Here is a 15,510-nt window from a genome sequence, read left to right on the forward strand (position 1 = left end):
AAATTTTAGGTGAAAAAGATTTGATCCAAGAAATTTTCTCCAATGCTGGATGGCACCAATATTGATCAAATCCTCCTTCTGAAAAGCTGACACTTAATCTCTGTATTGGGCTCTAAAGAAGGATATTTCCAAAAGAGAGTGATCCATCATCAGCAATTTGTTATTTGCCTCAATAAACAGACTGAAAATAATCACCAATTTTCACATTAAAGAGCTGCAAACAGGAAATTCATAAGAACTTTCTGAGTTTAAAAATCCAATGATTTTAATTTAGTTAAATATATTTTATTTCACTTTCTATTATATACTGGTACTTTTATATTTATATGGCTAAACACATCATCTCCTTCTTCAGCCATATCATATTTATGTCCTAGCTTTTCCTATCTGACTTATGTTCATTCAGATATGTAAGATGCTGATTGAAGGAATATCCTTCATTTTTTTTTTATTTTCAAAGGATTTAATAACATATATGTGGGATCTCCTTGCTTAATGAGTAGAAAATGAAAACAGACAACTCCACATTGTATGGTCCTTAAACACTTGCTCATATAGTTACTCACTGGAAACAAACATAAAGAAGCATAAAGCAGTAACAAAAAAAAAAAAACGGGAGTAGAGATGTGCAACATTTTTATTTGTAGTTTTATGCCTTATACAGAATCACTTGCTTTGTTACATGGTAAATGTATAGAATAGTAGAATGCTAAGAGTTTTAACTAACTGTGTCATGTCAATTTGTTTCCTCTATTTTGAAAATTCCATGTAACTTTTTTTTCCAAATCCACATAAAGCAAACACTCATGAAAGGACAGAATGGCATTTGTGTAATGGAGTATTCCACTTGTGTGAAAACATCACTTATAAAAAGAAAGAAAGAGGTGATATACCAACTGAGTTCCCATATTCTTCACATTTCACTTCAGTGAGCATCACTGTAAACAATAAAGAAAGGATAAAAGAAGATGTGGAATAGATTGAAGTGACAAAATTTACTGAAAGGACTCATGCAACATTCACTCTGTGACTAATGAGAGAAAAAAATGAAATTTATTTTGGGAACTAAAGATTGAAACTTAAAACATTTGTTCATAAAAGAGCAAGAAATCTCTCTGGAGATAATTAAGTTGTTGGCTACTAGTAATGACTGGTTTCATAGATTTCAAGTATGCTGCATTTCATGATGTTGAAGTAAATGGTGAAATTGTTGAGTGAGATAGAGAGGCAACAAAAAATTTTAAGTAAAAGTTTTTGCTTCAGAATTTAAAATGAAAAATATGTAAGTCTGACATAGTAACAATTTGCACAATATTTCATACTCAAGAAGATATCACTACATAAATAATGGAGTTCCTTTAATTTGACAAGCATACTATTTGCTACTTTCCCATTAATCAATAGTTAACACATTTATTCACAATGCATTAATTACAAATTCTTTCTTTATGGAACACTATATATGTGTTGGTCCTTATACACATATACATATGTATAAAAATTATATGCATATGGAGGCATGGGTGTCCATTCTTTTATATTTACATGTGCCCAAAGAGACAGCTTCATGTATTGTTCATAGTATAAAATAGTTATTTTTCAATTAAGTTATATAAATAAGGGATGTAAAATATATCCAGAGAAATATGGCATCATTTATAATTAAAAAGAGAATCAAAGAGAACAAAATAAAAAGAAAAAATTAAAATAAATTATATAAATATAGTTATAGGCAAAAAAAAAAAACAAGTAAAGATACTCTGAACAGAGAGGAAAATGCCTAAAATATTAAAATGGAAAATAAGAAATTCGTTTGTTTAATAATATAAGCTAACTCCTCATGAAAATCTACATTTCCTAGAATATTTTGATGATATATAGAAAATAATGAGTAAATTATTTCTTAAGTGTGAAGTACCAAGGAAATAGATCAGTAAAACAAAAAGTAATATCATCACAGCATACAAACAGAAAATTCACATATAGACAGAAAAAAATCACAGTTTACATTGCATTCATATTTAAAATCAAACATCATTTTTTCACATTTTGAAATCCCCCAAAAATATGGAAAGGAAAACAAGCCAGGACTTTCATATAATATTTTTTTCCAACCTGGAACAGCTGCAAAAAACAAATCTTGCTGGAGATAAGCTTGGTTATAAATATCAACATTCCTTTAAATAAGGGAGTCCAGTTTTCATACCATCTGCCTCTTTCTAAAAGGGAAAAATATGAAAATCATAAACCAGGACATTCCTTTCAAATAAGGCATTTAAAAATGAATGTAGTAAAAAGGCTATGAATTATTCTGAGTTCCTGCCTTTAAACTTGTTCTGGGTAGCTCAGATCAAAAAATGTGATTTTGTAAAAGTACGCAACTCTTAATTTCATGAGTAAATTCCCTAAAGCTAATAATAAGCAAAAAAAAAAAAAAAAGTTGTTTTCCAACTTTTTAATGTAATTAGCCATCATCATAATCTCTGACTGGACCATATTTCTCCTGAATGTGTCATGCAAACTAGTTTATTTTTTAAATATATGTGTCATTTTTGTTACCTCTATTTTTTCCAAAATTCTTTTAGAATCTTGTTCTAAACACATTCATGCTATCTCTTTCAATACAAAAATCTAGTTACAAACAGAACTATACTTTTCTTTAAATATAGATTCCATTCTCTGCAAAAATTCTGGCTATGCCTTTTTCAACACCCAGCTCTTTTTATATTCAAGTTGAGTTTGGATTTTATCTTAAAACCTTCTTTCTTCTTTTGCCCTTAATTATTTTTTATTCTTTGTTAATGACCTTGTGATTGAACATTTTAATTTTTCACTCTGCCACATCATTATTATTTCAGGGATGAATTCCATAAACCATATCCATTATTTAACCCTTTGAAGCACTCACAAGAAAGAATTAATGCAAGATGGTTTACCTAACAGAGGGTTTAAAGCAGTAAAACTAGACATGCTTGCATAAGGGAATATATGGTATAGTAATACCAAGATTGCTTGAAGAAAAGTAGAAGAAACACAGAGAAAAATGATATAGTTATTTTAACAATATGTAAATATTTAGTCAATTCCCTGCATTACATTGGTAGGATTCTGAAAAAGTTACCCAAGGAGCCCCAGTGTAATTCATTCTCATTTTCATATTCATTGTCTCCCTTTTCTTTTATTATATATAAGCCCATATATTGCAAACAAAAAGAACAAAATTAAATCTTTAATCATGAGCTTCTGAAGATATTTTGAGATGCCAAGACTGTACTTAAATGTGTCCTTCTTTAGAAAAATATATCCTAGGGCCTTTTTAAAATTCAGTTTCATTGTTTTTAAGCCATAGACCACCTAGGTCTGTAATTACAGAAAACAAAGTTCCTTTAAAAATGACAAATGATATTTAATTGCTTCGTTGGAATGCTGCATCTTCAGTGTATAAGGAAGGAGAAAAGGGAGAGATTTCACTATAATAATGGTCAGCATTATTTCATCAAATTAATTATTTAATAAATATTTATAGCACTCAATATTTCATACTTTGCATGATTTGGTGTAGGCACTACCAAATTAATGAACAATCAGATTATCAGTGTTGAAACATAAAAGTTATTTTTCTTAGATCTATCAAAACTATGTTTAAAACTATTAAAATAATTTTTCACACTAAACTTAGTCTATTGTTTATTTTCTGACTTCTCTTGACTGGAATGCAGTACCAAAAGAACAGGGATCTTTGCTTTGCATACTAAAGATTCTCAAAAAATAGGGACAATGTCTAGCACAAAGTAGTTACATATTATTAAAGAATATGAGCATAATAAAGTATAGATGAACTCTACTTTAACTTGTTTCCTCTGAGTCTCTTACTTTTTAGCTATTGACCCATGTAAGCTCATTTTACATTTTTAAAATGGGTACAATAAGAACACTTATCTCATGGCTGTATTATAGTGGCTAAATTAAATAAATAAATCAGATAAAGTGCTTAACATGATGCTTCTCACACAATAAGTACTCAGTATTACTAATACCTCTACATTGTGCTGATTCAATAAGTTACTGTTAAGGTTCACAGGGCAAACAGTACTTTAGACTCCCCCTCATAAAACACCCTGACCTTAACCCCATCTCATTAAAAATCAATAAGCTCCATTATATATAGGTTCTTAAGAATGGTCTCAGAATATACTAAGCCTGTAACAACTTAATTACAGGTAATTGTACAGTTTCTGCTACTGCTAGATCTCCTACCCATCTTTTATCAACAGCTAAGAATCTTCAATAAAAGTGTCTTTAGATAACTTACAAGATGCCAAATAACCTTTCATTTGTGATAATAAATGTATATTGTCCTTGCTTATAAATGCTGGAAACTCTGGATTAACATAGTATCACTTACATACTTACAGTATATGTACATAATGGGTACTCAAAAATATTTACTTTCTAAAATTGAATACTTTAGAACAACAAAAAAAAAAGCACACACACTATTCACTATTTTTTAAACTGGCAGCTTAATCTCTGATTGCGTGAAGTCCCAAATTATACTTCTGTTTAAGAAAAGGACCTTGTCAGGTGACCACTTCTGCCAATTCTTCCTTATGTCCTCTTCTTGATGTTAGTATTACTTAGTCTGTAAGTCAATTTTTCTATTATATCTGCCACATGCATTGTGCATGTCAATACAGTTTCCTATATTAGAGCAGTAGCCTGGCTTTAATTAAACTCATTCTATCATAGAGGTTTGGACCTTTCGATAATAAATGTAGCATTTCTGTGTTTATAATAATCCTGGATCTAACATATAATGGCAACAAGAAACCCAATTTTAGAACAACTCTTAAATTATAGTAACAATAATGAGATCTCTTCACACTATTATAATGGACAGAGTCCAGAGCACTGACAACATCAAATGCTGGTTAAGGATGTGGAGCAATGGGAACTCTCACTCATTGATGGTGGGAATGCAAAACAATATTGCCATTTTGGAAGTTTGGCATTTTCTTACAAAAATAATCATACTCTTATAATATGAAGCAGCAATCATAGGCAGAACACAAAAGTTTCCTTCTATATGATACTATAATGGTAGATACATGTCATTATACATGTGTCCAGAACCATGGAATGTACATTAGCAACAGTGAACCTTAAAGTAAGAAATGGACTTGGGTGATGCTGTATCAATGCAGATTCATCAGCTGTAACAAATATAAGACTCTAGTAGGAAATGTTGATAACGAACAAATTATGCATGCATTAGGACGAGGCATATAGGATATCTCTATACCTTCCTCTCAATTTTGCTGTGAACTTAAAAGCTGTTCTAAAAAAAGTTTAGAGCTATCAGAAAAAAAATTTCCATAATAGTACTGCATAATTACTTAACTAGTTATAAAATTTTTCCACTATTAAGAAATGATTGAAATTTTCTTATCAAGTTAAACAAAATTCTTATCCAGAGGCTATTATATTTCATAAGCCCCCTAATAAAAATCACATGCTCAAAATTCTATAGAACTATTAAATCTATACATGCTAAGGTATACATTTTCAATCTTTGCTGAATTATAAACAATTTAAAGATAAAAGCAACTGAGTTTCCCAAAGCAACTTTTGCAGTAAAATGTATAGTTTATTAAAAAAATGCTAAAAATTTCTAGCAATCCCTGTGCCTCAAATCTTCTGTATCTCCCATTTGACTCTAGCCATCCCAATTTGCACAGCTCTGCTCAAATCCCCATCCATATTCATTTTAGCCTGGGCACTTGGGTTCATTTCCTAACTCAGAAAGAAAATACAGGCCATCAGGTAAATCAGTCAATATTCAAGCTTGCTCTAAGTCTCTCACAGACACCAACACACAAATCTACACATAGCCTTAGACACAAACCCTGTCTGCATCAGTACTTCTACTTTGATCTCAGGGTAAGAAATGTTCCGTCTTCTGCCAAGGCTTCCCCTGTGTACAGGAGATTACCCCCAAAACATGCCTTTTGTTCCATTCTTTCTATATGTTCTGTCAGTGCCTCCACCTGGGGCATCACTTGAAATACTGAATTTGTAGCAGAATTGATTTTTTCTATCTTCAGTCTTCTTTCCCACAAATCTATATCATGGCACTTCCAGAACAATCTTTTATGATTTAAGTTTAGTCAAGATATTCCCCTGAAGTATGCTATATCATTGAATATTTCCCCATGTCCTTTAAGATGCAGTTCTTACTTCAGAGTTTGGTAAACTCTGGCCCATAGTCTCTCTGATCTTTTTAACCTGTCTTTATCCCACACATATAATGTGCTCCAACTATTTGGAATGAAACACAGTTTGCTATTATATTACACAATACTTTACTATCTTTGCTCATGCTCTTCCTTTCTCTAAAAATGCTTCAAAATATTTTTATTAGGATATGTTCTATTCTTCCTTAAAACAGAAAAAGGGTATGGCAGTCACTAATTTGACTCTAATCTTCTAATTATCCTTCCCCTCTGATAGAAGGCAATATTATACTTCACAGTTCCCCCATTTCAAATTAAACAATTTGCTTTGACCAATCAAACTCATAAATGACAATATATAATAAGCCAGTCTTCCCACTGCTGCTGTGATCATGGAAATACTTTTGGATGAAGTGGTCAACATCTTGGGTCCCTAAAGTTTCCCTATCAACCCATTTGGGGCAAACAGCCTATAAAAGAAATAAACATTTGTTGTGTCATAACAGTATTTTTTTGGCCGGTTTGCTCCTGCAGCACAACCTAGGCTATTCTTACTTATACAGAGGGTTACTTTTGTTACATTTTCACGAGTGCAACATCAACTGATTTAAATGTTGCTTCTCCAAGTGTTGATAGCATTATAGTCATATTCTTATTATAACACAAGAATGTAATAAAATGACTGTCGCAGTTATCTATTTCCCTTATTAAACTGTACTCCTAAAAGAAGGAACTGTGTACTTCGGTCGTGCATTCTCACCATACAGTGAAAACACAGTGTTAAGCGCACAGTAAGTTCTTAAAATGTTTATTGAATTAACTGTTCATTCATTCAGTCATCAAGAACAAGAGACTATTCTAGTTAGTAGAGATAGAGTAAAAACAAAGCAAACAAAAATTCCTGCCATCATAACCTCATATTTTTCTGAGGAACAATGGCAATAAGCAAAAAAAAAATACTTAATAAAATCATATCTTATTAAATAGTGATAAATGCTATAGAGCAGGGAAAGACTATCAAGTATTGAATGGTAGTCAGATAAGACCTTCAATTTGAAGGTGACCTTTTTAATACAGATACAAAGGAAAGTAAAGATACTAGCCATGCAGATATCCAAGACAAGAACAATGCAAAGGCAAACAACCTAAGCACAAAAGTTCTGAGATGGGAAAATGCCTGGCATATTCAAACAAAAGAGTCAGTATGCCTGGAGCAAGTGAAGGAGGATGACAATATTCAGAGATGAAATTAGAAAACAAGGGGTCAGTTTTATGGGTAAATTTAAGAGCTTTAGCTTTTATCTTGAGTGCAATGAAGAACCACTGAATGGTTTTGCAAAGAGTCAAGACTGGGAAAAGACAGTAGAAGATAAGGTCAAAGAAACGACAGCCCCAATCTCCCATCTTATGCCATATTTCCTCTCTCTATAATACATGTGCAGCATGGAGAAATCTTAGAAAAAAACACTGAATATCTGATAATTTATGTTCATTAATTGCTAGGCAGCAAGATTGAGTAAAACCAATATGTAATTACCAAAATATTTTAATGTACCAAAGTATAATAATGTATCAAATATCAAGAGAGAATAAGTTCTTTATGTTGCAACAAATCTTAGTAGATAATAATATAAAATGAATTAACAACCAATCAGAAAAAGATTAATAGCTTTATGAATCTTGCTTCATTTACTTAGATTTATCCAAATACCATAAAATAAATACAAGTAAAAACATTTCCTCAGTGTAATACTGCCTTCCATAAGAAAGAACTGTATTCAGAACCCAGGTTCCTTGCCAGAACCAAACAACCCAAAACAAGAAAACAAAGTGAGAGGAAATAAACTACAAATCAAAACACCTTTTGCCAAATGTTAAATCAAATAAACACCTTGCGTTGTGTCCTTGATGCTGCCAAGTCTGAACTCTGGAGAGCCGCCAAGCGGTAAGATGTTTCCAAAACCAAGGTCTTTACTGAGGAAGCTGTGCTTGGATTCCTGGCAAATTCAACTCCAGATACCAAAAATAATATCCTTGGTTGCTTTTTCTTACTGAAATTCAAAATAGAGCATATATAAATGTTAAATGGATGATCCCCAGTTCCCTCATATTGTCTACAAAATAGAATCACAGTAAAAGCATTTCTAAAAGTTTTTTGGGTTGCTAACTCTGTTACCTACAAAATCAAAATAAGTTTACATGGCCAGAATACACTCAGAAAATACTGCATTTTATGCCCACTTTCACAAGCCACAATTATATAATAAGGACACTGAGAGATTATATAATAGAAAATCCTATTAAAATTTCCTTTATCCAATATGTCTGCAAAGATTATCTAAAAAGTAATAGGACATATTTCCAATACATTCTAGAATCAAGTATGCCTGCAGAGAAACTAATTTGAAATTATTTTCTGTTATTTCAATTTGTACCAGGCTGACTCACAATACAATTGTATTTATTTAATCATACACTTTCAAGTATATATTATTTTCTAAACACCCACTAAATATCAACCAGAAGCACCCACTAAAAATCAAGTAAAGCATGATTTATTTATTTTTGTTCAATGAATATTAACTAAATACCTATCATGTGATCAACACTGAACTTTTTTTATACTTTTACACTACAAAAACATTCATATGGAAAAGAATATCACATTTAAATGGTTAGAACTACTGCTAATAATAATAAACTCAAAATTTAGAGAATATAAATTTCACCAATTCCAATAAGATCATTAAAAATACCTTGAAGTTGTTAAGATCACCAATAATAATCCAAGTCAGAAGTTATAACAGGAAAATATAGTCTTTTGTTAACAAATGGTTTTACAAAAGAATAAAGTTGGGCCCTTATCTCACACCATGGGCAGAAATTACCTCAAAATGAATCACAAATCTGAACACAAAGACTAAAACTAGAACAGTTAGGAAAAAGCTCAAGAGTAAAACTTCGTGCCTTTGACTAAGACCACAGTTTCTCAGACACAACACCAAAACAACCACAAGCACAAAATTTAAAAAATAGATAAACTTCATCTATATAAAGCCTTTTTGCTTCAAAGAACATGATCAAGAAAGTGAAAAGACAATCCACTGAAAGGGAGAAAACACTTGCGAATCAGGTGATTGATAAAGGTTTTCTACCCAGAATATATGAAGAACCCTCAAAACTCAGCAATGAAATAAATCAATAGATCAATTGTTAAATGGATAAAATACGTGAACAGATTTTTTTCCAAAAATATATAAATTGCCAATAAGTGCATAAAAAGGCACAACATCATTAGCAATTAGGGAAATTCAAACACAAACTACAAGATATCTTTCATTCCCACTAGAATTATGATACCAAAAAAACAATAACAAATGAATATGAGGATGTGGAGAGAAACTGGAGCATTCATAAATTGCTGATAGGAAAGTAAAATGGTGAACACTTTGGAAAACAGTTTAGTGGTTTCTCAAAAAGCAAAACACAAAGTTACCATACAAATAACAATTCTACTCCTAGTTTTACACTGAAATAGCTTTCATCACATAAAATAAAATAAAATGAAAATATCTTGTACATAAATGTTCATGACAAGGCCCACCTATATATCCGCCTCCACCCACCTGTGCAGGACTCAGGCCCAGGGTAAGTCCAGGTTCCTCACCACCCACCTCCGACCTGTGAGCCCAGGCCTAGCCCACTTCCATCTTGGGACACTGCAGACATCGCCATAGTCTTCCCCACAAAGTAGCCTCTACCTTTCGACAACAGACAGGGCCTAAAAGCAACTACATTTCGGAGCAGGCATCCCAAAGCCGGTTTAAGGCACACCATTTCAGCCCAATCTCTGAAAGATTTTGCATCCATCTTGGGGCACCTCCACTGTTATCTCGAGTTGCCTCCCCTATTGCAATCACCACCTTTAGTTGCAGTAGCATCCATCGTGGGACACCTGTAGGGTCTGGAAGCCCAGCATCAAGGTGAGGTACAGATAATCTGCATGGCAGAAACTATAATATCTCAGATCCACACTGCAAGAAAATAAGACACATAAACAACAAGAAAAAATAAGGGAGGAAAGTACCCCAAACAAATCAGGATACTATTATAACAGATCCCATGGCAGTGAAGTTGATGAAATGTCAGAGAAGGACTTCAGAATGATCATAATTAAAATGATCTGTGAATTAAAGAATGACCTAAATGAGCAAACAGAGACAAAAACTAATCACTCCAACAGAGAGAAAAGAGAGCAAATACAGGTAGCAAAAGATTACTTCAAGAAAGAGATAGAGACTCTGAAAAAACTCCAATCAGAGGTCTTTGAAATGAAGGAAACAATAAACCAAATAAAAAACTCAATAGAAAACATCAGCAACAGATTAGATCACATGGAAGACAGAACATCAAATGATGAAGACAAAGTATACAATCTGGAAAATAAAATTCACTACACAGTGAAGATAGTAAGAAACCATGAACAGAATATTCAAGAATGAGGTATAGCACCAAAAGAACAAATCTAAGAGTTATTAGGATAGAGCAAGGCACAGAGTTTCAAACCAAGGAATGTACAATCTCTTCAATGAAATAATATCAGAAAATTTCCCAAACATGAAGAATGAATTGGAAAATCAATTACAAGAGGCTTACAGGACACCAAATGTACAAAATTACAACATATCTACACCAAGGCACGTTATAAAGAAAATACGTGGCATACAGAAAAAGGATAGAATTTTAAGTGTCATAAGAAAGAGGAATCTCCCCCTATATCATCACATATAGGAGGAGAACAATTTGTATCTCAGCAGATTTTTCAACCCAGACCCTCATAGTCAGGAGATCATGGAACAATATATAACAAGCTCTGAAAGAATATGGATGCCAACCAAGAAATTTATATGCAGCAAAATTAGGATTTAAATTTGATGATGAAATAAAAACTTTCCATAATAAACAAAAGTTAAAAAGAATTTACAACCAGAAAGCCAGCAATACAGAACATCCTCAGCAAAATATTCCATAAAGAGGAAATGAAAAGCTATGATGAAAATCAGCAGAGGAAGATATTACACTAAAGGAAAAACTAATCAAAGGAGAAAACAAGTCAAGTTAAATACCAAAAATAAACAAAAATGGCTGGGAATACAAATCATCTCTCAATAATAACATAGACTAGCATATTGCATTTAAAAAAAAAACAACAATATGCTACCTCCAAGACACTCATCTCATAGGAAAAGACATCCAAGGACTGAAGGTGTAAGGTTGGGAAAAATCATGTCACTCACATGAACTCCAAAAGCAAGCATGAGTTTCCATCCTCATATCAAATAAAGTAGACTTCTAAGCTAAAGCTAATCAAAAAGGATAAAGAATGACACTACATACTGCTCAAGGGAATCATACACCAACAAGACGTAACTGTTATAAATATATATGCCCCAAACAATGGAGTTTCTATGTTCATCAAACTCTTCTCAAGTTCAAGAATCAAATAGACCATAACACTATAAGTCTGGGTGACTTTTACACACCATTTTCACTACTGGATAGATCTTCCAAACAAAAGCTGAACAAAGAAACTACAGAACTCAATAATACAATCAATAACTTAGACTTAACTGACATAAATAGAATATTTCATCCTTCAATGAGCAAATCCACTTTCTTCTCAGCAGCACATGGATCCTTATCTAAAATAGATCATATACTATGCCACAAAGCAACACTTAGCAAATACAAAAGAACACAGATACTAACCTGCATTCTATCAGATCATAATGGAATGAAACTAGAAAATAATGATAAAAGAAAAAAATAAAAGCTACCCCAATACCTGGAGACTAACTAATAAGCTACTGAATGATCAATGGGTTGCAAAAGACATCAAGGAAGAAATTTAAAAATTCTTAGATGTAAATGGAAACACTGATAAAACATCAAAATCTTTGGGACACTATGAAGGTAGTACTAAGAGGAAAGTTCATTGCATGGAGTTCATTCCTTAAAAGAAGAAAAAGTCAACAAACAAATAACCTAACATTACATCTCAAAGTCCTAGAAAAAGAACAGATCAACACCAAAATTAGTAGAAGACAGGAAATATTTAAATCAGAGCTGAAATCAATAAAATTCAAACAAAATAAACAATTAAAAAATTGACAAAACACAAAAAGTTGGTTCTTTGAAAAAAATAAATAAAATTGACAAACCCTTAGCTATGCTAACAAAGAAAAGGAGCGAGAAAATTCAAACTACTAACATACATGATGAAAAAGGAAATATGACAACAGACACAACAAAAATACAGAAGATAATTACAAATTGTTTTGAAAACTTGTACTCTGATAAAATAGAAAATATTGAAAGCATCAAAAAATTATCTAGAGTCAAATGATTTGCCCAAATTGAATCAGAATGATATACACAATTTAAACAGATCAATTTTAAGCAATGAAATAGAAGATGCCATCAGAAGCCTATCAACCAAGAAAAGCCCAGGACCAGATGGATACACAGCTGAGTTCTACAAGACCTTTAACAAAGAACTAATATCATACTCCTCAAATTATTTAGTGAAATAGAAAAAGAGGAAGAACTTCCAAACTCATTCTATTAGGCCAGTATCACCCTGATTCCCAAACCAGGCAAAGACACATCAAAGAAAAAAAACATCTAATATCTCTAATAAACATAGATAGAAAAATTCTCAATAAAATTCTGGCAAATCAAATACAAAAACATATCAAAAAGATAGTGCATGATGATGAGGTGGGGTTCATCCCAGGGATGTAAGGTTGGTTCAACATAACAAAATCAATAAATGTAATTCATCACATCAATAGACTTAAAGATAAGAATCATATGATTATCTCAACAGATGCAGAAAAAGCACTTGATAAAATACAGCACCCATTCATGATCAAAACACTAGAAAAACTAGGGATAACAGGAACATATCTCAACATTGTAAAAGCTATTTATGCTAAACCCCAGGCCAACATCATTCTGAACAGAGAAAAATTGAAAGCATTCCCTCTAAAAACTGGAACAAGACAAAGATGCCCTCTTTCACCACTTCTATTTAACACAGTTCTTGAAACAATGGCCAAAGCAATTAGACAGATGAAAGAAATTAAAGAGATATGGATAGGAAAAGAAGAACTCAAATTGGCACTATTTTCCAATGATATGATTCTATACCTAGAATACCCAAAAAAAATTCTACCAGAAAACTTTTAGAATTAATAAGTGAATTTAGGAAAGTAACAGGATATAAAATCAACACCCATAAGTAAAAGGCATTTCTATATATCAGTGACAAATCCTCTGAAAGGATTTTAGTGTTTAGCATTTCTTTCAATAAAATTAACATTTTTTCAATGTGTATAGAAAATTTGATTAAGCCAAAATCCCACTTTGATCCTTTATTACTTATATAATGAAATAGTTTTGAAAGTAATATTGTTTCTTATTTATATAGACCTTTAAGGAGGTATATAGACTAAATGAGGAAAACTACCCCCATTTACAATAGCCTCAAAACAATAAAATACTTGGGAATTAACTTAATGAAAGAAGTGAAAAACCTCTACAATGAAAACTATAGAACACTAAAGAAAGAAATTAAAGGAGACCTCAGATTATGGAAAGATCTACCTTGTTTTTGGATAGGAGAATTAATATTGTCAAAATGACCATACTGCCAAAAGCACTACTTAGATTTAATGCAATCCAAATCAAAATCTCAATGACATTCCTCATATAAATAGAAAAAGCAATCATGTAATTCATCTGGAAAAATAAGAGACCCAAAATAGCTAAAGCAATCCTTAGCAAGAATAGTAAAGCAGGTGGCATCACTATACCAGAACTTAAACTACAGAACAACAGTAACAAAAACAGCATGGTATGGGCACCAAAATAGATTGGTAGACCAAAGGTACAGAATAGAGGACACAGAGATGAACCCACCTAACTACAGATATCTTATATTAGACAAACGTGCCAAAAATATACATTGGAGAAAAGACAGTCTCTTCAACAAATGGTGCCAAGAAAACTGGAAATCCATATGCAACAAAGTGAAATTAAACCCCTATCTCTCGCAATGCACAAAACTCAACTCAAAGTGGATCAAGAACCTATGAATTAAACCAGAGACACTGTACCTATTAGAAGAAAAAGTAGGCCCAAATCTCCAGCATGTCGTATTAGGACCTGAATTCCTTACTAAGACACCTATGGTGCAAGAATTAAAATCAAGAGTCAATAAATGGGTAGATTCCAATTAAAAAAGTGTCTTCTCAGAAAAAAAAAATCAGTGAGGTGAATAGAGAGCCTACATTTGGGGAGCAAATTTTTACCACAAGCACAGACAGAGCACTAATCTCTAGGATATATATAAGAACTCAAAAATCTTAACCCTAAAAGAACAAATAACCCAATCAATAAATGGGCCAAAGAACTGAACAGCCAATTCTCAGAAGAGGATATAAAATCAATCAACAAACATATGAAAAAATATTAAACATCTCTAGCAATCAGAGAAATCCAAATCAAAACTACTCTAAGATTTCATCTCACTCCAGACAGAATAGCAGCTATTTAGAATACAAACAACAATAAGTGTTGGCAAGGATATGGAGAAAAAGGCACAGTCATTCACTGCTGGTGGGACTGCAAATTGGTACAGCCAATCTAGAAAGCAGTATGGAGATTCCTTGCAAAACTGGGAATGGAACCACCACTTGACCCAGTTACCCCACTCCTCAGTCTATACCCAAAGGACTCAAAAACAGCATACTACAGAGACACAGCCACATCAATGTTTATAGCAACACAATTCACAATAGCTAAACTGTGTAACGAACCTAGATGCCCTTCAATAGAAGAATGGATAAAGAAACTGTGGTATATATACACAATGGAATACTATTCAGCATTAAAAGAGAATAAAATCATGGCATTTGCCGGTAAATGGAGTTGGAGAACAAAGTGCTAAGTGAAGTAAGCCAATCTCCCAAAACGAAATTTTGAATATTTTCTCTGATATAAGGTTGCTGATTCATAATGGGAATGGGGGGGACGAGCATGGGAGGATTAGATGAGCTCTAGATAGGGCAAAGGAGAGGAAGGGGAAGGAAAGAACATGGAATGAGATGGACATCTTTACCCTAAGTACATGTATGAAGACATGAATGGTGTAACTCTACTTTGTGTACAACCAGAGATATGAAAAACTGTGCTCTATATGCGTAATATAAAT

The 15,510-nt window shown here is 32.5% G+C and overlaps 1 protein-coding gene across 7 annotated transcripts in view; it reads right to left on the reverse strand.

Moving 5' to 3' along the window:
* Positions 1-15,510, reverse strand: part of Triqk (triple QxxK/R motif containing) — a 75,133-nt gene that overhangs the window by 51,358 nt on the left and 8,265 nt on the right. For 4 of the 7 annotated variants that reach the window (XM_015485954.2, XM_048782785.1, XM_048782784.1 and 1 more), the window contains exon 2: positions 8,125-8,284. The exons of 2 other annotated variants lie outside the window; for them this stretch is intronic. The gene's annotated coding sequence lies outside the window, so the exon portion shown is untranslated. One more of the 7 variants, XM_048782786.1, reaches the window with a different exon arrangement.

The sequence above is a fragment of the Marmota marmota genome, unplaced genomic scaffold, assembly GCF_001458135.2.
Source record: "Marmota marmota marmota unplaced genomic scaffold, marMar, whole genome shotgun sequence".
NCBI lineage: Eukaryota > Metazoa > Chordata > Mammalia > Rodentia > Sciuridae > Marmota > Marmota marmota.